Source organism: Chrysemys picta, chromosome 9 (assembly GCF_011386835.1).
Source record: "Chrysemys picta bellii isolate R12L10 chromosome 9, ASM1138683v2, whole genome shotgun sequence".
NCBI lineage: Eukaryota > Metazoa > Chordata > Testudines > Emydidae > Chrysemys > Chrysemys picta.
In genome coordinates, this window is record NC_088799.1 from 56,793,018 (window position 1) to 56,817,306 (window position 24,289).

The 24,289-nt window shown below is 49.4% G+C and overlaps 1 long non-coding RNA gene across 1 annotated transcript; it reads right to left on the reverse strand.

The window, feature by feature from the left end:
- Positions 1 to 1,073: 1,073 nt before the first annotated feature.
- Positions 1,074 to 5,411, reverse strand: LOC135973354 (uncharacterized). The gene is made up of 2 exons (XR_010590158.1): positions 3,846 to 5,411; positions 1,074 to 1,849 (listed from the first exon to the last, which is right to left on the reverse strand). It is a non-coding gene; the product is annotated as an uncharacterized LOC135973354 (long non-coding RNA).
- Between the last annotated feature and the right edge of the window lie 18,878 nt (positions 5,412 to 24,289).

Consider the following 24,289-nt stretch of genomic DNA (forward strand, 5'->3'; position numbering starts at 1 on the left):
CCCCACCAGCTCCATCCTCCTTCCTTGTTAAGTTATGCAGAATTTAATTCAAAAAGGCATAATTTAAACAAGACCATGAAGGGTCATTCCTCCCCCACCCCTTGCCCTTTATGGTTCCTTTAAAAAAAAGAGAGTCATTATTCAGAAATTGATCAATATAGAAACTCCAAGTTTAACTCCAATATCAGCTTCATGTGCAGGTTAAAATATACTTACTAAAATGAACAATTTTACTCATTAATGGCCACAGGGGAAGACTCCCAGACCCTTCTGTGAGCAGAATTCCATAGACGGTGATTGCTTCTAAAACTGGTCCCCCTCTGATGCTGGCACATGGACTGTGTGCTGGGTTTGAGGATGAGCCCTAGACTCAGTGATGATCTCCAGTTCTAGGAGATAGGATATCTCCATTAATTTTGGGGAGAGGGATAGCTCAGTGGTTTGAGCATTGGACTGCTAAACCCAGGGTTGTGAGTTCAATCCTTGAGAGGGCCATTTAGGGAACTGGGGTAAAATCTATCTGGGGATTGGTCCTGCTTTGAGCAGTGGGTTGGACTAGATGACCTCCTGAGGTCCCTTCCAATCCAGATATTCTATGATTACCTTAGACCCAAATGGATCACTTGAGCCCATGATATTATTTGAGTTAATTTTCTTTGGAGATTTGTAAATAATATGAAAAATAATGAAAATGTCATTGAAAAGCCTGGAGGTTGGACACAATGAAGTGCAAAGGACAAGCCTGTGTAGTGGACAAGTCACTCTGAGGTTTCACTCCAATTGTGCCATGGGCATAGAGGCTGTCCTCCTCGTCTTTTTGCAGCATTCAGGGAGTCTGACAACCTAACACTGTGGATGTCCCACAATCTGAGCAGCTCTTACTTCTGGGGGAATTCTCTACCAAAAAAATTAACAATATTTGAAAATTCTGCAAAATTTTGCATATTTTGTCAAAATAACACAATATAATCATACCAGTATCAATTATTTTGGTAATTTATTTCAAAATATCTGCCAGCAAGTATGTCCGTAACAATACAGACCAAAAAAAAAAAGGTTATAGTAAAAAAAATTTTGACAAATAGATTCCTTACGAGGCATATTAATACAGAACTTTGTGTAATTCATTTAAATTACAATACAGAACTGTATTTCCTGTACCTGTGAAAAGCAGTGCACAGGCTTGTGGGAGTCAGGGTTAACAGAAGAGCTGAGGGAGAGGGAAAGACCCTAGGAGTGAACCTGGAGGGTGTTGTGTGTCGGTGGGCAGTTTTTCTTTGGGGGGGGGGGATTGTTAGGGTGTTAGGAATCCTCCCCCATGCAGATCCTGGCTGACCCCAAGCCTCTCCCATTCAGTCAGGCATGTCTGCCCCTGTTCATGCACCCCTCATCCCCCTGGGTCTCTGCAGCCACCCTCCCCTGTCCCCAGGCCCAACGCTGTCACCCCACCCTGTCACCCTGACTGAACAGTGTTCAAAGACTCAGTGACATGGTCCCTGCTGTAATGTTGTTCCCTTCCTGAGAGACGAGGTTAGCAACTGTTTAGTTTGTGTTTATCCCTGCCCTTGTCAGAGCATCTGATGCTCCTAAAGAAGTCATACAGTAAGGTTGCAGGGCACCTGTCTGGATCACACACACCCCTTCCCCATTTCCAGTGACCCAGAAGGAATGCAAACTCCTTGTGAGTTTGTGATAGTAATGAAAGATCGTTTATTACCAGCTTCTCCATATCCTGCAGGTACCGAGCACACTTCCTATGTCCATTGTATTCCACCAGGTCCCTCACAGTGCAGCCATCCCCATCCCAGAGACTTGGGTCTAGTCGGTGGGAAATCAAAGTCTGACAGCACTGCAAACAGATAAATAACAACATCATAGATGTACATAGTGCCCAGAACCTAGGAGGGACTCGAAACACATTTCTGCCAGTGCCCTCTGCTTAGTTCTGTTAAGTCCACCTGATCCCTTCAATTGGAATAAACAATGGTGACCACCAGGGGGCATACTGCATCTTCCACAGGGTCTGCCTTCAAAAATATCAGCTCAAGTGCTGACCAGGCCAATCCTATTTATTGGGATTCAGCAAGAAGCCAGCCCGAGCTGATACAGCTCTCGAAATGCAGGACAAGAACAAGACTCAGGCATGAACTGGGCACTCTGATCAGTGATTTCACCCAGACATTCCCTTTATTGTAACACTCTCTTGCTGCCCTGAAGGAACACTCAGGAATGCCACGGGGATATGTGTGATGCACAAAATCCCTGAAATGAGTCACAGACGGAGGTGTTTGGTGTTGCCTTCTTACACCTGCCCCTCTAGGTTCCCCAGGCCCTTCTCCGAGCCTTGAGCCTCTTCCTAGGTTTACCTTCAGACCCTAAGTCATTGTTGCTATCCTTCTAGTTCAGGACTGAGCAGGTAGGGTTGCCACTGCTGTGCATTTCTCTGACCAGACAAATAGGTCACACAGTATCACTGTGCAAAGTGGCAAGTGCCACAAAAATTGTTACAGCAGCCTTTAACATACTGCAAATCTCAGTGTCTTGTGATGAGCCGAGGACTACTGCAATGGCTTCCTCAAGGGCCTATCAACACTCTTCTTGCGAAAGCCAGGCCAGACGTGTTGCCGCAGAACAACAGGAGGTGCTGAGTGCAGGCAATGCCACACCCCAAGCTGCTGCACAGAAGTCACAGCGAGGAGACAGAAATATGGCAGCTGAGCATTCTAGCCACTCAGACAGCCTGCAGCTTTTTTTTTTTTTTTACATTTTTTCCCTCCGGTGAGCTCTCCTGCCTCTAGCACATGAAGCAACTGTATTTGTGTTTTTGTTCTCTTGTCCCCATTTCCCAGCATTGCCAACTCTTGTGTTTTTAGCACGTCTTGTGATATTTGGGCTTTTTCTTCTTAAAGCCCCAGCTCCCGGAATCATGTGATTATGTGAAACTCCCAGCTTCCATTATTTTAAAATGTTAATTTCTTGCCCTTGTGGTTCAAAGGTTCAAAGACTTGAAGGCAAATGCATACTTTAAATCTCGTGAGTTATTACGTCACTCATTTTTTGGAGCCTGACTTGATTTTTGAATGCCTGGGCCAGCAATGCTGCTTTTCACTTCCTTAGGCTGCCTCTCGTTTTACATCATCTCCAATACTTGTATTAAACTTTCTTAATGTTCCAAGCTAACCTTACTTAATCCAAATTTCACTTGACAGATTTACCCCGTTCCCCTTGTCCTCTCATTACGGGAGCACAACTGTCCTCTCACTGGATTTATTTCAGAGACTCAAGATTTTGGGGTCTCAGAAAAGGCCCAATTTCTGTTCCCCCTGTGATAAAATCCCAGCTGTCCCCTTTAAATCCTTTAGGAAGTTTGGACATTGGGAGGTTTTTTAGTAAGACACTTGAGAAATATGCATAATAAAAAAAAAAAAAACTCTTTCTGTTCAGAGGCCTTGTCTAGACTAGCCTTTTTGGTTCTACTGTAACTAGAGAGTTAGCTGCTTGCCAATTAACACATGTTAACTAACTCAGATCCTGAATGTTTATGTGGAATGTCTAGATCAGTGTTGACATCATGTTAGTTAACACCTGTTAATTGGCAATCAGTTCACTCAAGTTATGGCAGGGCCACCACCTCCAGTCTAGACAGGCCAGGGAGACGCCCTGAAAATCAGGGAAGCCCCAGGATACTTGGGAGTGCATTACTCATCTATTTCCAGAAAGGAAAAAAGTTTCAGAACAAAGTAACCCCCCGCCACACACACCCCTCCTTCCCCTGGGTCCCTAACAGCCCAGGAGTTTGGATGGTCTCTAAGCAAGCCCTCTTGTTCCCTAACCCCATATCTTACCTCCAGCTGCCCATTCTAAGCAGCATCGTGCAGGTCGTTCCTCTCCAGTGGTCCTTCACTATCTCAATCTCTATTAGGAGAAGTCTGTCCAGAATGACAGTATGGCCGCTTCTGGCTGCAGTGCAGTGCAGTGCCTCCCTTGGCATCCTGTGTGGCGAGGCCAATGTCGGTGAAAGTTGCCTGTGCAAGAAGAACAGGTGGTGGGTTAAATATGGGCTGATGCTGGCTCTCAGAGATGGACCCTCTTGGGGAGGGTCATGCTGCATCCTCCTGAAGCCTGGGTCCCATTCATGGCAACTCGGTGCTCCCCATCATGGTACTGCACATGGTACAAGCAGTATCTAAAGGTTAGAGAGGAGATGGAAATCAATGGGACTCTCCATTTTGACGCCTCTATCCTCTTCCCTTGCAGTAGCATCAAGCTACTGACTGCTGACACAGTTCATTTAACCACTGTGTAAAATATTAAATAAACCCCATGAAAACAGCAAGTGGGGACATGGAGGGATGGGGAAAACATCTTTGGCTAATGCATTCCTGGCCTTATCAGCTTTCTGCTTCCTTTTAGTGGTGTAGCAGTATTATCCCGTAGCCAGGGTTATTTTGGACCATGTTTCTAAGGACCAAAAAGAGCTATCTACAGAGCTATCTAAAATTATATTTCAAATAACAAGGTGTGTGTGGGGGGTGGGGAGGGGAGGCAACAGAATCAGATTCCAGTATTTAGCCCTTTTGATAGTATCTCGATCCAGAAGGTAAATAGTGACTAAGGTGAATATGCGGCCAAAATTTACCTCTTCATAGAATCATAGATTAGGGTTGGAAGAGACCTCAGGAGGTCATCTAGTCCAACCCCCTGCTCAAAGCAGGACCAACCAAATCATCCCAGCCAGGGCTTTGTCAAGCCGGGCCTTAAAAACCTCTAGGGATGGAGATTCCACCACCTCCCTAGGTAACCCATTCCAGTGTTTCACCACCCTCCTAGTGATATAGTTTTTCCTAATATCCAACCTAGACCTCCCCCACTCAACTTGAGACCATTGCTCCTTGTTCTGTCATATGCCACCACTTTGAAGAGCTTAGCTCCAACCTCTTTGGAACCCCCCTTCAGGTAGTTGAAGGCTATCAAATACCCTCTTTGTCAATATATTTTGATATTATTATGTATTTAACCAAGCAGCATTGCCTAGTGGATAGATCACCCAAGTAGGACTCACAGATCTGGGCTCTGTTCCTAGCTTCACCCCTGGCCTGCTGGATGACCTGGGACAAGTTACATTGCAGCTGTATGCCTTAGTTTCTCTAGCTGCACAATATACTGTAAAATGCTTTGTAAGAACTACTGATGAGCAGTGGTGTATAAGAAGTCGGTACTGTTACTTGTTTGTATGGTGGTAGTGCCTCGGAGCCTCTGGGGGCCAGGAACCCATGATGTTTGGCGCGCCCCAGAACTGGATGTCAGCAGATAAACTGCTAACATGGAATCTGATTGGTTAGCATTGTTCTAGCTCTCGGTAACAATAATAATACATAGCAGATAGGGCCAGGAGGTACATTAGAGGGAAAGGAGGGCTCAGGGTTAGAGCAGTAGCCTCAGACTTATGGGCCTGTCTAAACTACAATCTTAAGTCGACCTAGGTTAAGTTAACTTACAGCCACCGCAGTAATTACTGTGGTGGCTGATACCCACACGACCCTCCTTCTGTCGGTGGTGCGTGTCCTCACCAGGAGCACTTCCGCTGACTGAAAAAGGGTGGTGGTGTGGGGGGGCGGGAGGAGAAAGAGGCCTGAGATCCAGGGCTCTCAGCTCCATGCAGCTCCCAACTGGGAGCCCAGCTGTTCCCCCGGGCTTCTTGCCTCCCTGCTTTGAGCAGGGGGTTGGACTAGATGACCTCCTGAGGTCCTTTCCAACCCTGATATTCTATGATTCTATGTATAGACTGGTTATTAGGCCATACTTCCCTGACGACAAGGGCAAACACATTGACTTTAGCTCAGGGGTCTCAACATGGGGCTTGCGGGGCTATTTCCTGCAGCCCGCTAAGCGGCCCGCGCACCCCCCTGGCCTACCTCCAGGCCAGGGGTGGGCAAACTACACCCGCGGGATTGCCTGCCTCAAGCCCCGCGCAGCTCCCTGAAGTGGCTGGCATCACGTCCCTGCGGCCGGGGGGAGAGGGGGAGAGCAGAGGGCTCGGTTTCCAGGCACCGCCCCCCCCCCCCCACCCGCAGCTCCCATTGGCTGGGAATGGGGAAACGTGGCCAGTGGGAGCTTCGGGGGAGGTACCCGGAGGAGCGGAAAGCAGCACGCGGAGCCCTGTGTCCCCCTCCCCCCGGGGCTGAAGGGACATGGTTCCAGCTGCTTCGCGGAGTGGCGCAGGGCTGGGGCCAGGGCAGGCAAGCAGCCTGCCCTGGCCATGGTGTGCGCCGCTGCAACCCCGGAACCGCTTTAGGTAAGCGGCTCCGGGCCAGAGCCCGAAGCCCTCCTGCACCCCGCCCCCCAGCTCCCTGCCCTGAGCCCCCTGCTTGCACCCCAAACCCCTGCCCTGAGCCCCCTGCCACATCCTACAGCCCAATTCCCTTCCCTGAGCCCCCTGCTGCATCCCACACCCCTTTTGCACCCCAACCCCCTGCCCTGAGCCCCCTGCTACATCCCAAATCCCTTCTACACCGCAACCCCCTGCCCTGAGACCCCTGCTGCATCCCACCAGGGCCGCCCGGGGGGGGCAAGTGGGGCAATTTGCCCTTGGCCCCACAGGGGCCCCCACGAGTATGTTGGAGGCTCCCCCTGCCTCCGTCTTCCCCCATCCCCCGGCGTCTCACTTAGTAAGGGGGGGGGGTTGCAAACTGCGGCCGACCGGCGGGAACTCAGACCCCACTGGAAACACCACGCTGCTGCAGCGCTGTCCGGGAGAGGGAGTAAGCAGCATGGTAAGGGGCCGAGGCCGGGCACCCACTGACCCCATCCCCCCACAGCCCTGACCCCCAGCTCTGAGCCCATCCCCGCTGAGCCGGGCACCCCCCAACCCAGAGCCCAGCTCCCAACCCAGCCCTGGGCAACAGCAGCACCACCCCCAGGCAGCAACAGCCCATTGGCACCAACCATCACCATCACCCAGCAACAGCCCATTATGTAATTGCAAATGTATACATACCATTAAAGCATTTAATGTTTTTAAATAATGTATTTAGTGTATTTTCAAATTATTACAAATTAATTTTTGAATGTATTTCACTAGTTATTTTTTACATTTCCAAATACATGTTACTATAGTATTGCAACTTTTTTTATGGAAGGGGCCCCCGAAATTGCTTTGCCCCAGGCCCCCTGAATCCTCTGAGCCCCCTGCTGCATCCCACACCCCTTCTGCACCCCAACCTCCTGCCCTGAGCCCCCTGCTGCATCCCACACCCCTTCTGCACCCCAACCCCCTGCCCTGAGCCCCCTGCCTGCACCCCCAACCCCCTGCTGCGCCCCAACTCCCTGCCCTGAGCCCCTTGTCTGCTGCACCCCAACTCCCTGCCCTGAGCCCCCTGCCTGAACCCCAACCCCTTGCCGCACCCCAACTCCCTGCCCTGAGCCCCTGCCTGAACCCCAACCCTCTGCCACACCCCGCACTCCCTCCTGCACCCTGCACCCCAACTCCCTGCCCTGAGCCCCCTGCTGCACCCTGACCCCCTGCCGCACCCCTCACCCCCCTGCACCCCAAACCCTAACCCCCTGCCCTGAGCTCCCTGCCGCACCCTGCACCCCAACCGCCTGCCGCACCCCTCACCCCTCCTGCACCCCACACCCCAACTCCCTGCCCTGAGCCCTCTGTCGCACCCTGCACCTCAACTCCCTGCCCTGAGCCCCTGCCACACCCCTCCTGCCCCGGCGGAGTTGGGATGTGGACTTTTGGGAAGGGGTTGGAATGGGGGCAGGGAAGTGGTGGGAAGAGGCGGGGCAGGGGCAGGGTCTCATGGAAGGGGTGGAGTGGGGACAGGGCTGGGGGCAGCGAGGGGGGGGGGGTGTCAGTGATGCGGCCCTCGGGCCAATGAACTAGTCCTCATGGGCACCCCCCCAACCCCATCCCCCTCAAACTAGCCCTCATGGTCATTTGAGTTTGAGACCCCTGCTCTAGCCATTGGGCTGTACTGCCCTGAGGCTAAGGGCAGGCAGGAGGACTTAATCATGGCACCGTTGCCCCGCCCCAAAAAGGGATGGGGTGTACTTGCCCTGCAACACCAAGGAAAACTCACCTGCTATTGTGGTCTTTTAAAACCTCCAAACCCCGAGCAGGTTCGCTGGAGCTTCCTGGCCACTCAGGCAGCCCTAGTCTATCACCCCCTCTGAGCAGCTCCCTGAGGCAACTTTTTGCAGACCTGTATGTGGGAGGGATGGGACAATGGGGAGGCCACTCCAGTGCTGTTCCCCTTTAATGGATGGGGAATAGGTGAGATGCAGAGGCACTCAGACCTATGGGAAACATTACAAGCATCATTGCCCAGGGCCATCGCTTAGCCCCTAGAGCCTTAAAACTGGACGTATTCAGAAAGGCCTTATTTTTGTTGTAGACAAAACGATAAATGTGTGGAAGGAGAGAGCTCACTACGACCAGAGCATGAGAGATGGAAAATGGCTGGGATTTCTAAAGGTGCTCTTAGGCCCATATCTAGCCCTCATTCCTATAGTATCTGAGGGCCTCCCAATCTTTTTTAATGCACTCACTGGTCCTCACAACACCCCTGTGAGGCAGAGCAGGGCTGTTTTCCCATTATACAGGTGGGGAACTGAGGCACAGAGAGGCTGAGTGACTTGCCACAGACTGCCTGGCAGAGCAGGGAATCAAATCCAGGTTCTCCCAAGTCCTAGGCTAGTGCCCCAAACAGTGGCCCATGCTCTCTCTTGGTGTCACTGTCCATGAATTCCAATGGAATTTGAGGATTGAGCTCCCTTAGGCTTTTTTTTTTTTTTTTTTTTTTTTTTTTAATCTCACCTAATGGTTTTGCTCACAATATTGGTATCTATGGGGAGTATAAATTATATTGGTGCCAGCAGATGGCAGACTTGCAATGATTTTCTTGGGACTATAGACCTGGGTACTGTACTTCTCCTCATCTGACGGGAAAAGGATATCTACTGCAGGTCTAACTTCACTCCTACACAGCACACCCCTGGCATCTCACCACTGCCATCCCTCTCTCATCTATCCCTCATTCTATGTCCAAATCCCCCCAGCCGTCATCTCACAGCCCTACCTCTGACCTCCCTAACTGCAGGGCTGAGCTGACCCTTGCCATCACCTGCCAGTCCTGTATCCGCTCTGCTCTGTCCACGGGGAAGCACACTTAACAGCTTAAGTGCTGGTGGCTATCGGGAGTGAAGGTCCAGGGTAGATGCTGTGTGGAACAGGAGACCGAGGGCTCCTGAAGGGAATTGTTACAGGGGTGAAGGTTGAAGTGGCTGCCCCTTGGTAATTGGAAATCTAATCCCTGGGAAAATTATCAGATAGATTGGAACCCATTGGACTGATGAGCATGGTGCTGACAGAGCATAAGCCATTAGCAACTGCCTCGGGTATCAAGAGGCCACCAATACAGGCATCAATACAGCCATGCTTTCGAGTAGCCTGATCCACAGCCCATTGAAATCAATGGAAAGACTCCTAGGGACTTCTGTGAGCTTTGGATCATGCCCTCGCTGCCTGATAGGGCTTCAAGGCTGTGAAATTCATTGCTGGAGTCAGTGCTAGCTGGGACGTTTGGTGTCTGAGCTCTTTCGCCTTCTCTGCTCCAGTGTAGATGGGAGAAGGGTCAGACGAAATAAAATGCAATCCAAATCCTCTCCCAGAACTCAGACAGGCTCATGGCCTAATTCCTCAGTGACTGAGTCCGCGGCCTTAATGTTCTGTTAGTGAAACCTTTTGTATTGAATTGTGATTGATGTCCAGGGCTCCAGGAATATGTAATTCATTATAAGCCCCTTTGCCTCAACAGCAATCCTTTCCTAGGTGGATTCTGGACCCAGGTTCCCAGGTGAATGCCAACCTCTTGGTGCGAGGCAGAGTGCAGCAGGGTCCCCAGGGGAGAACCCTGTACAGAACTCTGCTGGGAGGTGTCAGGGCACTGTGAGCTTGCACATCTCTGCAGGGGAAAGGGGAGAAGGGCGGGGGGATTTCATATTCACGGACAGCACAAACACTTGTAACATGTAGCTGCTTGGTAACAAGACACCAAGGTAACCCCACACCACTGACACACTTGGGCATGTTCTGTCCTATCTTAGGCCTTGTCTACACTTGCAAGTTAGAGTGCATTAAATCAGCCCCAGGCACCCTAACTCCTGAGATGTCCACACTGGCAAGGCACATAGAGCACCTGGACTTGACGTCTGGAGCGCTCCTGGTAATCCACTTCCACGAGAAGCATAAAGTTTGCTGCGCCCTGGCTGGAGCGCCACGGTGCCAGTGTGGACGCCCTGGTCTATTAATGCGCTCTGATCGGCCTCCAGAAGTGTCCCACAATGCCTGTGCTAACCACCCTGGTCATCACTTTGAACTCTACTGCCCTGCCCTCAGGTGACCAACCGCCAGACCCGCCCTTTACATTCTTTGGGAATTTTGAAATTCCCCTTCCTGTTTGCTCAGCAAGGCATGGAGTGATCTCAGTGCATCTTTCCAGGTAACCATGCCTCCACATGCCAGGCGATCCCCAGCATGGAGCAATGGTGAGGTGCTGGACCTCATCAGTGTTTGGGGAGAGGAAGCAGTCCAGTACCAGCTGCGCTCCAGCTGTAGGAATTACAATACCTATGGGCAGATATCAAGGGCCATGATGGAAAGGGGCCATGACCGGGATACAGTGCTTAAAGTGAAGGAGCTGCGGAATGCCTACCACAAAGCGTGGGAGGCAAACTGCTGCTCCCACGACCTGCTGTTTCTACAAAGAGCTGGACACGATACTTGGGGTCGACCCCACCTCCACTCCGAAGACCACCATGGACACTTCAGAGACCATAGCAGCACAGAGTTCAACAAGTCAGGAGGAGGAAAGCGGGAGCGAGGGTGCTGAGGAGATGGGCTGGGACCTCTGCTACTGTCCCTTGACTGGTCTCCTTGCAGGAAGCCAACGTAAACCACTACCTGCCTGCTCCCAGCACCCCACGCAGGGACTGGGGGGCCAAAGGTAGACTATGGAATTCAACACAAGCTCCACCTTCCCATGGAGGATCTCAAACAGCCTGTCCCTCTCCCTAGTGGCTGGTGCATCTTTTTCCTTCTTTGCATTGCTATTGATCCTCTGACCCCTATTGATCACCTTTTCCTGCCTTCCTGCTGGCTAGAAAGCCCCTTGTGACCTCCAGGTTAGAAACAGGCATGATGAGATGAAATTAAAAAAAGGAAAGTTTAGGCTGGAAAAATCCTGTGGAAACCTCACTGCCAAGAAGCCAGGACATGTGCCAGGCGTGGAACAGTCCAAGGGAACAGGTGGAAGCCTCTCAGCGGCTCTAACTTACGCTGGCTGGAACAATCTCCTAGGAACCCTTCTGCCCATTCAGAATTGTCAGAACACAACATGTTTCAGCCACACTCCCTCCTATCTTAGCCTTGCCTCTGGCGCAATCTGGAAGGCCCCTTATCAGGGGAGGTGGAGGGGATAATATGGAGTGAGCTATGCTGACTTTATGCCATTGGGGGATCCCAGATGACAGGGGAGTCCCCAGCTGTCCCTGTAGGTAGGGGAAGCAGGAAATGCCTGACTTCAGAACTGCTGTGTGCAGAGAGCTCTGTGTTGCACAGTATACTGGGTTTCTTCTTACCTTAGGTCTGCAGCGACCAGCAGCTTGAGGCAGGTCAGGTCCTCCTTGGTTGCTGCATAGTGTGCTGACACTGCTCCTTTGTGCATCTCCATGGCTGCATCATAGCCTGCCTGCAGCAACCACTGCACAGCCTCTGCATGGCCAAAACAAGCAGCCAAGTGCAATAGAGAGGACCCCGAGGCACCCTGCTCCTGCAGAGAGAGGGAGAGCAGAACTCCAGGGGCTCGGCTGGGACATACCTATTGCCTCAGAGGGGCTGAGAGGAGGCAGGGCCATGACTCACTCTATCTGCCTGACATGCTGGGGAATTGAGGGACTGCTCCTGAGGCACTGGGGCAGCCTGCACACCCTCCAGCCTAGCAGGGAACTATGGGAGCATTGTGCGTCCCTGAAACAAAATCCCTCTCCCGCTTCCTCTGGGGTGGGGCAGCTTGTGAGTATCAGGTACAATGCAGACCTTGGTCAGGAGTGTCCTGTGGTCACAAAGGACTGGCTGTGACTGGGACTGCACCTGTGCAGGGGCATACAGGCAAGTAAGAACTCCCAAACCCCTGCTACTCAGACCTTGGGTCTGGATGTACAGTAGTGAGGAGAACTGCACACCTACCTACCTCCGAAGGACAGACTGGTGGAGAATGAACCTTAGTTATTTCTCCACAACACACCAGCCAGCAATGCTGAGTCAGGATGGGGCAGTAATTTGCTGTTGGCAGCCAAGAGCAAACAACTATCTCCCTGGAACAAGGTGAGAACAGGATAGGAGGCTGTGGCTTCCTGAGCCACAACCCCTTCCCGGGGATGCTCTTGGGATGGGGAAGCCATGCACTGCCCTTTACCATGACCTAGAGCAGGGGTAGGCAACCTCTGGCATGCGTGCCGAAGGTGGCACATGAGCTGATTTTCAGTGGCACTCACTCTGCCCGGGTCCTGGCCACCAGTCCTGGGGGCTCTGCATTTTAATTTAATTTTAAATGACGCTTCTTAAACACTTTAAAATCTTATTTACTTTACATACAACAATAATTTAGTTATATATTATAGACTTATAGAAAGAGACGTAAAAACGTTAAAATGTATTACTGGCACGTGAAACCTTAAATTAGAGTGAATAAATGAAGACTTGGCACATCGCTTCGGAAAGGTTGCCGACCCCTGACCTAGAGACACAAGTAAGCCCAACATTTTTAGCATGGATTTTCCTCATGGCTTAGGCCTATCTTTAGTTCTGATGCAGCTGTTTCTCAGGAAGAATGCTATTTGTCCACATAGTGTGTCATAAGATACTAGCTTTATGCTAGAATCCACCTAGAAGCCTTTCCTTCTGCCTCTTCTTCCTCAGTCCTGTATGCACAAAGAGAAAGAGAAAACAGAGAAATATATTGGCTGCAAAACAATGATCCTGAATTACCCAATTTGTCATCTAGGTTTGCACCATGGCAAACTGATACTTATCACCCAACTGGTGGACTTAACAGGTAAGTACCTGGTTGTTCTTGACACTAATTCCTGCTCAGACACAAAGGTGAGCCAAGGGGATTCTCTGAGGGTATGTCTACACTGTGAAATTAGGTCGATTTTATAGAAGTCGATTTTTTAGAAATCGATTTGATACAGTCGATTGTGTGTGTCCCCACTAAGCGCATTAAGACGGCGGAGTGTGTCCACAGTACTGAGGCTAGCGTCGACTTTTGGAGCCTTGCACTGTGGGTAGCTATCCCACAGTTCCCGCAGTCTCCTCCGCCCATTGGAATGCTGGGTTGAGCTCCCAATGCCTGATGGGGCAAAAACATTGTCACGGGTGGTTTTGGGTACATGTCATCAGGCCCCCCTCCCTCTCTCCCTCCCTCCCTCCCTGAAAGCAACGGCAAACAATCGTTTCTTGCCTTTTTTCTTGGGTTACCCGTGCAGACAGCATACCACGGCAAGCATGGAGCCCGCTCAGCTCACCGTCACCGTACGTCTCCTGGGTGCTGCTGGCAGACGCGGTACTGCATTGCTACACAGCAGCAGCTCCTTGCCTTCGCGGCAGCAGATGGTGCAGTACGACTGCTAGCTGTCGTCATTGTCTCCTGGGTGCTCCTGGCCGATCTTGGTGAGGTCAGTCGGGGGCGCCTGGGCAGACATGAAAAAAGCAACAGAGGGTCCTGTGGCACCTTTAAGATTAAAAGAAGTATTGGGAGCATAAGCTTTCGTGGGTAAGAACCTCACTTCTTCAGATACAAGTAATGGAAATTTCCAGAGGCAGGTATAAATCAGTATGGAGATAACGAGGTTAGTTCATAGACTCATAGACTCATAGACTTTAAGGTCAGAAGGGACCATTATGATCATCTAGTCTGACCTCCCGCATGATGCAGGCCACAAAGCCGTCCCAACCCCTTTCCCTTGACTCTGCTGTTGAAGTCCCCAAATCCTGTGGTTTAGAGACTTCAAGTAGCAGAGAATCCTCCAGCTAGTGACCCCTGCCCCATGCTGCGGAGGAAGGCGAAAACCCTCCAGGGCCTCTGCCAATCTACCCTGGAGGAAAATTCCTTCCCGACCCCAAATATGGCGATCAGTAGAACCCCGAGCATGTAGGCAAGATTCTCCAGACAGACCCTCATTGGCCATTGATACTATTTACCAGCGATGGCACGCTGTTCATTTGACTAAAATCATGTTATCCCATTAAACCATCACTCCATAAACTTATCTAGCTTAATCTTAAAACCAGACAGGTCCTTCGCCCCCACCGTTTCCCTCGGAAGGCTGTTCCAATATTTCACCCCTCTGACAGTCAGAAACCTTCGTCTAATTTCAAGCCTAAACTTCCCCACGGCCAGTTTATATTCATTCGTTCTCGTGTCCACATTAGTACTGAGCTGAAATAATTCCTCTCCCTCCCTGGTATTTATTCCTCTGATATATTTAAAGAGAGCAATCATATCCCCCCTCAGCCTTCGTTTGGTTAGGCTAAACAACCCGAGCTCCTCGAGTCTCCTTTCATACGACAGGTTTTCCATTCCTCTGATCATCCTAGTGGCCCTTCTCTGTACCCGTTCCAGTTTGAGTTCATCTTTTTTAAACATGGGAGACCAGAACTGCACACAGTACTCCAAATGAGGTCTCACCAGTGCCTTGTACAACAGAAGCAGCACCTCCTTATCCCTACTAGATATACCTCGCCTAATGCATCCCAAGACCGCATTGGCTTTTTTCACCGCCACGTCACATTGTCGACTCATAGTCATCCTGCGGTCTACCAGGACTCCGAGGTCTTTCTCCTCCTCCGTTACTTCTAACTGATGCGTCCCCAGCTTGTAACTAAAATTGTTGTTAGTCATCCCTAAATGCATCACCTTACACTTTTCACTATTAAATTTCATCCTATTTCTGTTACTCCAATTTACAAGGTCATTCAAGTCTCCCTGCAGAATATCCCGATCCTCCTCCGAATTGGCAATACCTCCCAACTTTGTGTCATCCGCAAACTTTATCAGCCCACTCCTACAATTGGTTCCGAGGTCAGTAATAAATAGATTAAATAAAATCGGTCCCAAAACCGAACCTTGAGGAACTCCACTGGTGACCTCCCTCCAACCTGACAGTTCACCTTTCAATACGACCCGCTGCAGTCTCCCCATTAACCAGTTCCTTATCCACCTCTGGATTTTCATATCGATCCCCATCTTTTCCAATTTAACCAATAATTGCTAGTGTGGTACAGTATCAAACGCTTTACTGAAATCGAGGTATATTAGGTCCACCGCATTTCCCTTATCTAATAAGTCTGTTACTTTCTCAAAGAAGGAGATCAGATTGGTTTGGCACGATCTGCCTTTGGTAAAACCATGTTGTAATTTGTCGCAATTGCCCTTGACCTCAAGGTCCTTAACTACTTTCTCCTTCAGAATTTTCTCCAGGACCTTGCACACTACAGATGTTAAACTGACAGGCCTGTAGTTACTCGGGTCACTTTTTTTCCCTTTCTTGAAAATAGGAACCACATTAGCTATTCTCCAGTCCAACGGTACCACCCCCGAGTTTAAAGATTCATTAAAAATTATCGCTAAGGGGCCTGCTATTTCTCGCGCCAGTTCCTTCAATATTCTTGGATGAAGATCATCCGGTCCGCCCGACTTAGTCCCGTTAAGGTGTTCAAGTTTGGTTTCTACCTCGGATATGGTAATCCCCCCTCCTGTATCCCCTTCTGTCACGCTGCCAATATTCCTAATCCCTTCATTGGCCTCATTGAACACTGATGCAAAATATTCGTTTAGATATTTTGCCATGCCTAGATTATCCTTAATCTCCACTCCAGCTATAGTCTTCAGCGGTCCCACTTCTTCTTTCTTTGCTTTCTTCCTATTTATATGGCTATAAAACCTCTTACTATTGGTTTTAATTCCCCTCGCAAGGTCCAACTCTACACGGCTTTTGGCCTTTCTCACTCCATCTCTACATGCTCTGACCTCAATAAGGTAAGTTTCCTTACTGATCCCTCCCCTCTTCCACTCTTTGTACGCTTTCTGTTTTTTCCTAATCGCCCCTTTGAGACGGTCGCTCATCCAGCTTGGTCTAAATCTCTTGCTTACTAACCATTTTCCCTTTTTCGGGATACAGGCCTCCAACAGCTCCTGCAGCTTTAACTTAAAATAATCCCAGGCATTTTCTGCCTTTAGATCCATTAATATGTTTCCCCAATCCACTTCCCTTACCAGTCCTCTTAATTTATTAAAATTAGCCTTTTTAAAATTGTAAACCCTAGTCTTCGATTTAATTCTGTTAATCTTTCCATTTAGTTTAAACCGAATTAGCTCATGATCACTCGAGCCAAGGTTGTCCCCCACAACCATTTCCTCAACGAGGTCCTCACTACTCACCAAAACCAAATCCAAAATGGCCTCCCCCCTCGTCGGTTCAGCTACTACTTGATGAAGGAATTGATCAGCAAGCACATCTAGGAACATCTGAGCTCTATTATTGCTACTAGCATTTGTTCCCCAATCTATATCTGGGAAGTTAAAGTCCCCCATAATTACACAGTTCTTATTAGTATTTACTTCCCTAAACACATTAAATTAGGGTTACCATATTTCAACAATCAAAAAAGAGGACGGGAGGAGCCCCGCCCTAGCCCCGCCCCTGTCCTGCCCTAGCCCCGCCCCTGCCCCTTCCACTCCCTCCCACTTCCTGCCCCCTCAGAACCCCCAACCTCCCCCCACGCCTTGTCCCCTGACTGCCCCCTCCTGGGACCCCTGCCCCTAACTGCCCCCCAGGACTCCACCCCCTACCTAAGCCTCCCTGCTCCTTGTCCCCTGACTGCCCCCTCCTGAGACCTTCCCCACATCCTAACTGGCCTCCTAGGACTCTACCCCCTACCTGTCCCCTGACTGCCCCAACCCTTATCCACACCCCCACCCCCAGACAGACCCCTGGGACTCCCACGCCCCATCCAACCACTCCCCACCCCCTGACAGCCCCCCCAAAAACTCCCGACCCATCTAAACCCCTCTGCTCCCTGTCTCCTGACTGCTCCGATCCCTCTCCCCACTCCTGCCCCCTGACAGCCCCTCCCAGAACTCCCAAACACCCCCCCTCGCTCCTTGTCCCCTGACTGCCCCCTCCTGGGACCCCTGCTCCTAACTGCCCTCCAGCACCCCACCCCCTACCTAAGCCTCCCTGTGCCTTGTCCCCTAACTGCCCCCTCCTGAAACCCCCCCACCTGTACTCTGACTGCCCAAAACCTTACACCCCGAACCCCCAGACAGCCCCCCCCTGAACTCCTGACCCATCCAACCCTGCTCCCTGTCTCTTGACTACCCCCCCCCAACCCAGAACCTCCCTGCCGCTTCTCTGACCCCCAGCCCCCTTACTGTGCTGCAGAGCAGCGCGCTCGGCAGCGGGGGAGGGGAGCAGGGTCGGAGCTCCAGACTGCCGGAGGCCGAGGCGACTGCCGGCGATCTGTGAATGCAGGGCGGGGGGAGGGAGGGAGAGGAGGGGAGTGGTGTCAAGTTGCAGGGGAGAGGAGGGGGGAAGTGAAGGAAGGGTTCTGGCTGCCGGAGCCCATGCGAGTGGCACCATCCGGCCGGCTACCCTGTAAGCCCCGCACGCTCTGCATGGGGGGCGGGGGAAGTCCGGACATTGACAAATTCCCCCCGGACGCTATTTTTAACTGAAAAAAGCCGAAAATGTCCAGGGGAATCCGGACGAATGGTAACCCTAATTAAATAGTTCTTTATCCATATCCTGGGTAGATCCCGGCGGTCTATAGCACACCCCAAGCACTATCCCAGGGGAGGCTCTAGTAGTTCTTTTACCCAGTGTGAGTATTGCCCAGACGGACTCTGTCTTATCCATTCCATCAGTTATTATTTCTTTACAGCTTACCTCATTATTGACATACAATGCCACCCCCGCACACCTTTACCTTTGTTCCTATCTTTCCGAAACAGCACATACCCTTCCATACCTGTACTCCAGTCATGACTACCGTTCCACCACGTTTCAGTTATTCCTTCGATATCCGGTTTCATTTCTCGGACCAGGAGCTCCAATTCCTCCATTTTGTTACCTAGGCTTCTCGCATTGGTGTATAAATATCCTAATGTATGCCGTTTAGCCTGTCTCCCATTAGTTATGCAATTTGTTATGGACCCCTTACTGTTCATTCCCCCTCTCCTTCTTATGTCCAATCCCATCCCCCCGGCTATATCTCTTCTTATCTCATCACTCACCTTTTCAATGTTGGAATCTGGCGTGGAGATTAACTGTACATCTCCCAACCGTCTCCCCCAACTTCCTAGTTTAAAGCTCTTTTGATGAGATGAGCCAGCCTCCCTCCCAGAAGTCTATTTCCTTCCCTACTCAGGTGAAGTCCATCCCGTGAGAACAGTTGTCTGTCCCCGTGGCCATACATCCCAAAGCCCTCCTTATAGCACCACTCCCTTAGCCAACTATTTATTCTCACAATCCTGTCAGCCCTTTGCTGCCCTTCTCTAGGAACAGGCAGAATCCCACTAAAGATGATCTGAGCCTCGATTTCCTTGAGTGTCTTCCCCAGCCTGGCATAATCTCCCTTGATTCTCTCTAACGAGAACCTAGCCGTGTCATTCATTCCTACATGAAGGATTATCAAGGGGTTCTTACCTGCTCCTTTTAGTATCCTTTTCAACCGCAGGTCCACATCCCGTATCTTTGCGCCCGGTAGACAGCACACCACATCAGGGAGGGTGAGGTGCTCTGATAGCAGTTGAGGTGTGAACACCAAGGGAGGAGAAACTGCTTCTGTAGTTGGATAGCCATTCACAGTCTTTGTTTAATCCTGATCTGATGGTGTCAAATTTGCAAATGAACTGGAGCTCAGCAGTTCCTCTTTGAAGTCTGGTCCTGAAGTTTTTTTGCTGTAAGATGGCTACCTTTACATCTGCTATTGTGTGGCCAGGGAGGTTGAAGTGTTCACCTACAGGTTTTTGTATATTGCCGTTCCTGATATCTGACTTGTGTCCATTTATCCTCTTGCGTAGTGACTGTCCAGTTTGGCCAATGTACATAGCAGAGGGGCATTGCTGGCACATGATGGCATATATAACATTGGTGGACGTGCAGGTGAATGAGCCGGTGATGTTGTAGCTGATCTGGTTAGATCCTGCGATGGTGTTGCTGGTGTAGATATGTGGGCAGAGTTGGCATCGAGGTTTGTTGCATGGGTTGGTTCCTGAGTTAGAGTTGTTATGGTGCGGTGCGTAGTTGCTGGTGAGAATATGCTTAAGGTTGGCGGGTTGTCTGTGGGCGAGGACTGGCCTGCCTCCCAAGGTCTGTGAAAGTGAGGGATCATTGTCCGGGATGGGTTGTAGATCACCGATGATGCGTTGGAGAGGTTTAAGCTGAGGACTGTAGGTGATGGCCAGTGGAGTTCTGTTAGTTTCTTTTTTGGGCCTGTCTTGTAGCAGGAGGCTTCTGGGTACACGTCTGGCTCTGTTGATTTGTTTCCCTATTTCCTTGTGTGGGTATCGTAGTTTTGAGAATGCTTGGTGAAGATCTTGTAGGTGTTGGTCTCTGTCTGAGGGGTTGGAGCAGATGCGGTTGTACCTCAGAGCTTGGCTGTAGACAATGGATCATGTGGTGTGTCCGGGGTGGAAGCTGGAGGCATGAAGGTAGGTGTAGCGGTCGATGGGTTTTTGGTATAGGCTGGTGTTAACGTGGCTATCGCTTATTTGTACTGTGGTGTCTAGGAAGTGGACCTCCCATGTAGATTGGTCCAGGCTGGGGTTGATGGTGGGGTGGAAGCTGTTGAAATCATGGTGGAATTCTTCCAGGGTCTCCTTCCCATGGGTCCAGACGATGAAGATGTCATCAATGTAGCGTAGGTAGAGAAGGGGCGTGAGTGGACGAGAGCTGAGGAAGCGTTGTTCCAGGTCAGCCATAAAAATGTTGACATATTGTGGGGCCATGCGGGTGCCCATAGCGGTGCCACTGGTCTGGAGGTATACATTGTCACCAAATTTGAAATAATTGTGCGTGAGGATAAAGTCACAGAGCTCAGCAACAAGTTGTGCTGTGTCATCATCAGGGATACTGTTCCTGAAAGCTTGTATTCCATCTGTGTGTGGGATGTTTGTGTAGAGAGCCTCTACATCCATGGTGGCTAGGATGGTGTTTTCTGGGAGGTCACCAATGCATTATAGTTTTCTCATGAAATCAGTGGTGTCACAGAGATAGCTGGGAGTGCTGGTGGCGTAGGGTCTGAGTAGGGAGTCCACATATCCAGACAGTCCTTCAGTGAGAGTGCCAATGCCTGAGATGATTCATAGATTCTAGGACTGGAAGGGACCTCGAGAGGTCATCCAGTCCAGTCCCCTGCCCACATGGCAGGACCAAATACGGTCTAGACCATCCCTGATAGACATTTATCTAACCTACTCTTAAATATCTCCAGAGATGGAGATTCCACAACCTCCCTAGGCAATTTATTCCAGTGTTTAACCACCCTGACAGTTAGGAACTTTTTCCTAATGTCCAACCTAGACCTCCCTTGCTGCAGTTTAAGCCCATTGCTTCTTGTTCTATCCTTAGAGGCTAAGGTGAACAAGTTTTTTCCCTCCTCCTTATGACACCCTTTTAGATACCTGAAAACTGCTATCATGTCCCCTCTCAGTCTTCTCTTTTCCAAACTAAACAAACCCAATTCTTTCAGCCTTCCTTCATAGGTCATGTTCTCAAGACCTTTAATCATTCTTGTTGCTCTTCTCTGGACCCTTTCCAATTTCTCCACATCTTTCTTGAAATGCGGTGCCCAGAACTGGACACAATACTCCAGCTGAGGCCTAACCAGAGCAGAGTAGAGCAGAAGAATGACTTCTCGTGTCTTGCTCACAACACACCTGTTAATACATCCCAGAATCATGTTTGCTTTTTTTGCAACAGTATCACACTGTTGACTCATATTTAGCTTGTGGTCCACTATAACCCCTAGATCCCTTTCTGCCGTACTCCTTCCTAGACAGTCTCTTCCCATTCTGTATGTGTGAAACTGATTTTTTCTTCGTAAGTGGAGCACTTTGCATTTGTCTTTGTTAAACTTCATCCTGTTTAACTCAGACCATTTCTCCAATTTGTCCAGATCATTTTGAATTATGACCCTGTCCTCCAAAGCAGTTGCAATCCCTCCCAGTTTGGTATCATCCGCAAACTTAATAAGCATACTTTCTATGCCAATATCTAAGTCGCTAATGAAGATATTGAACAGAGTCGGTCCCAAAACAGACCCCTGCGGTACCCCACTCGTTATGCCTTTCCAACAGGATTGGGAACCATTAATAACAACTCTCTGAGTACGGTTATCCAGCCAGTTATTCACCCACCTTATAGTAGCCCCATCTAAATTGTATTTGCCTAGTTTATCGATAAGAATATCATGCGAGACCGTATCAAATGCCTTACTAAAGTCTAGGTATACCACATCCACAGCTTCTCCCTTATCCACAAGACTCGTTATCCTATAAAAGAAAGCTATCAGATTGGTTTGACATGATTTGTTCTTTACAAATCCATGCTGGCTGTTCCCTATCACCTTACCACCTTCCAAGTGTTTGCAGATGATTTCCTTAATTACTTGCTCCATTATCTTCCCTGGCACAGAAGTTAAACTAACTGGTCTGTAGTTTCCTGGGTTGTTTTTATTTCCATTTTTATAGATGGGCACTATATTTGCCCTTTTCCAGTCTTCTGGAATCTCTCCCATCTCCCATGATTTTCCAAATATAATAGCTAGAGGCTCAGATACCTCCTCTATTAGCTCCTTGAGTATTCTAGGATGCATTTCATCAGGCCCTGGTGACTTGCAGGCATCTAACTTTTCTAAGTGATTTTTAACTTGTTCTTTTTTTATTTTATCTGCTAAACCTACCGCCTTCCCATTAGCATTCATTATGTTAGGCATTCCTTCAGACTTCTCGGTGAAGACCGAAACAAAGAAGTCATTAAGCATCTCTGCTATTTCCAAGTTTCCTGTTACTGTTTCTCCCTCTTCACTAAGCAGTGGGCCTACCCTGTCTTTGGTCTTCCTCTTGCTTCTAATGTATTGATAAAAAGTCTTCTTGTTTCCCTTTATTCCTGTAGCTAGTTTGAGCTCATTTTGTGCCTTTGCCTTTCTAATCTTACCCCTGCATTCCTGTGTTGTTTGCCTATATTCATCCTTTGTAATTTGTCCTAGTTTCCATTTTTTATATGACTCCTTTTTATTTTTTAGATCATGCAAGATCTCGTGGTTAAGCCAAGGTGGTCTTTTGCCACATTTTCTATCTTTCCTAACCAGCAGAATAGCTTGCTTTTGGGCCCTTAATAGTATCCCTTTGAAAAACTGCCAACTCTCCTCAGCTGTTTTTCCCCTCAGTCTTGATTCCCATGGGACCTTACCTATCAACTCTCTGAGCTTACCAAAATCTGCCTTCCTGAAATCCATTGTCTCTATTTTGCTGTTCTCCCTTCTACCCTTCCTTAGAATTGCAAACTCTATGATTTCATGATCACTTTCACCCAAGCTGCCTTCTACTTTCAAATTCTCAACAAGTTCCTCCCTATTTGTTAAAATCAAGTCTAGAACAGCTTCCCCCCAGTAGCTTTTTCAATCTTCTGAAATAAAAAGTTGTCTGCAATGCAGTCCAAGAATTTGTTGGATAGTCTGTGCCCCGCTGTGTTATTTTCCCAACATATATCCAGATAGTTGAAGTCCCCCATCACCACCAAATCTTGGGCTTTGGATGATTTTGTTAGTTGTTTAAAAAAAGCCTCATCCACCTCTTCCACCTGGTTAGGCCTGTAGTAGACTCCTAGCATGACATCACCCTTGTTTTTTACCCCTTTTAGCCTAACCCAGAGACTCTCAACACTTCCATCTCCTATGTCTATCTCTACCTCAGTCCAAGTGTGTACATTTTTAATATATAAGGCAACACCTCCTCCCTTTTTCCCCTGTCTATCCTTCCTGAGCAAGCTGTACCCATCCACACCAAAATTCCAATCATGTGTATTATCCCACCAAGTTTCAGTGATACCAACAATGTCATAGTTGTTTTTATTTATTAGCACTTCCAGTTCTTCCTGCTTATTACCCATACTTCTCGCATTTGTATATAGGCATCTAAGATACTGGTTTGATCTTTCCTCCCAGTTTTTTCCTGATCCTCCTTTCTCTCTGCCAATATAGCCCACACTCCCTCTCGTTTCCGACCCATCTCCCAGGTCTCCATGTTCCCCACCTACCTGTGGGCTTTGCTCACCTGTCCCCGTCAAACCTAGTTTAAAGCCCTCCTCACTAGGTTAGCCAGTCTGTGTCCAAATAGGGTCTTTCCCCTCCTCGAAAGGTGAATGCCATCTCTGCCTAGCAGTCCTTCCTCAAATAGCATCCCGTGGTCTAGGAAGCCAAAGCCCTCCTGGCGACACCATCTTCGCAGTCAGGCATTCACCTCCATGATGCATCTGTCTCTGCCCGGGCCCCTACCTTTGGCAGGAAGAATCGAAGAGAATACCACCTGCGCTCCAAACTCCTTCACTCGTACTCCCAGAGCCTTGTAGTCACTCTTGATCTGCACAGTATCATTTGTGCCCACCCATGGATGAGTAGCATGGGGTAGTAGTCAGAGGGCTGGATAATCCTCGACAATGCCTCCGTAACATTTCAGATACGGGCTCCCAGCAGGCAGCATACCTCCCGAGATGAAATGTCAGGGCGACAGATGGGCGCCTCCGTCCCCCTCAGCAGAGAGTCTCCGACCACCACTACCCTACGTTTCCTATTCGCAGTGGTGGCAGGGGCGTCCAGGATTTCCAGGTTTGATGGATCTTGGGTAGTAGATAGAATAACCCCGGTCGGGGCTCTAAGGGTATGTTGATTTGTTCCTGTGTTAGTGTAGGGAGTGTCCTGAGTAGATGGTGCAGTTTCTTAGTGTATTCCTCAGTGGGATCTGAGGGAAGTGGCCTGTAGAATTTGGTCTTGGAGAGTTGTCTGGCAGCCTCCTTTTGGTAGTCAGACCTATTCATGATGACAACAGCACCTCCTTTATCAGCCTCTTTGATGATAATGTCAGGGTGGTTTATGAGGCTGTGGATGGCATTGCGTTCTGCACGACTTAGGTTATGAGGCAAGCAATGTTGTTTTTCACAATTT